The sequence below is a fragment of the Orycteropus afer genome, unplaced genomic scaffold, assembly GCF_000298275.1.
Source record: "Orycteropus afer afer isolate SDZICR_OR568_19922 unplaced genomic scaffold, OryAfe1.0 scaffold00809, whole genome shotgun sequence".
NCBI lineage: Eukaryota > Metazoa > Chordata > Mammalia > Tubulidentata > Orycteropodidae > Orycteropus > Orycteropus afer.
In genome coordinates, this window is record NW_006922396.1 from 44,119 (window position 1) to 45,823 (window position 1,705).

At 38.9% G+C, this 1,705-nt stretch overlaps 1 protein-coding gene across 1 annotated transcript in view; it reads left to right on the top strand.

The window, feature by feature from the left end:
• Positions 1-1,705, top strand: part of POLR2D (RNA polymerase II subunit D) — a 79,473-nt gene that overhangs the window by 792 nt on the left and 76,976 nt on the right. The gene's annotated exons all lie outside the window — the stretch shown is intronic.

Sequence of the window (1,705 nt, forward strand, 5' to 3'; positions counted from 1 at the left end):
AACTTTCATTCGAACAATAGACAGGTTTACAAGCTTAACAGCTATACCACTATATGCATTCTTTGGAACAGTAAGTTATGGGAGATCAGAAGGGCAGCATTTGCACAGGGAAAAAGCTAGGAAGGCAGGAATGCATAGGCAGGAAGGACGCAGGGAAAGGGGGACCACAAGGAGGAAGTGGGAGGAGAGCTGTTACATTGTGGGGATTGTAGTCAGTGCTACAAAACAAAATGTGTATAAACTGTTGAAGAGAAAACGAATGTGCTTTGTAAAATTTCACTCAAATCACAAGAAACTTAAAAAAAAAAAGCCATTGACAGTTGCAGTAAACTTTCTGCATTCTTATTACTAACTGCTGTTTAGATATATATCACCAAAAAAAAAAAACCACACCACTTTTTCAGCTAGTTTTAAATGTATATGATTCAGTAACATTAATCACATTCACTGTGCTGTACATTTCTCATGACTATCCATTTTATATAAGTGGGATCATACAGGATTTATCCTTTTGAATCTGACTTATTTCACCTCATGTGACCTCATGTGTGTCAGAGTAGAGCTATACTCTATACAGTTTTCAATTGATGATTTTTTGGAAGGAGATTGCCAGGTCTTTCTTTTGAGGCACCTGTGGGTGGTCTTGAGCCTCCAACCTTTCAATTAGCAACCAAGCTTTAATTGTTTGTGCCAGTTATTTCATTTAGCATAATGTTTTCAAGTTTCATCCCTGTGTTGTTATGTGCCATCGAGTGGGACCCAACTCATAGCGATCCCTCCTTGGGTTTTCAAGGCGGTGTCACTATGGAAATAGATTGCCCAACCTTCTTTCTGAGGAGTGGCTGGTGGGTTTGAACCACCAGCCTCTGGTTAGCAGTCAAGTGTCTTAGGCACTACGCTACCAGAGCGCCTTTTCATCCCTATAGTAGCTGAATACGATTCCATTGTATATATTTACCACATTTTGTTAATCTTTTCATCTGTTGATTAATCTTTGGGTTGTTTCCATCTCTTGGAAATTGTGAATAATGCTGTCATGAACATTGGTGTATAAGTATCTATTTGAGCCCCTGCTTCCACAGGGACTTTGGGAATATATATTTTGGATGAAATTGCTGGTTCATATAATTGTTTAATATTTTGAGGAACCACCAAACTGTTTTCTGCTTTTCATTCTCACAAGCAATAGATGAGCATTTTCTCCACATCCTTACCAACACTTGTCATTTTCCTATTTTCTGATTATAGCCATCCTAATAGGAATGAAGTGGTACTTCAAGGTGGTTTTGATTTTCATTTCCCTTATGACTGATGAAACTGCCTCGGAAACCCAAGGAAGGGTCTCTATGAGTAGGGACTGACTTGACAGCAATGAGTTTGGTTCTTGGAGTGACTAATGATAACTAATGATGAGGAGTATTTCATGTGCATGTTGGACATTCATCTGTCTTCTCTGGAGAAATGTCTATTTAAGTCCTTTGCCCATTTTTTCATTAGGTTGTGTGTTTTTCTATTGAGTTGTATTGGTTCCTTATATATTCCACATATTAGACCTATTATAGGTACATAGGTACATATTTTCTCCCATTTCTTCACATTCTTGGTTTTTGTTGTTGTTGTTGTTGTTAAGTGCCGTCGAGTCGTTTCCGACTCATAGCGACCCCATGCACAGCAGAACGAAACACTGCCCGATCCCGTGCCAGCC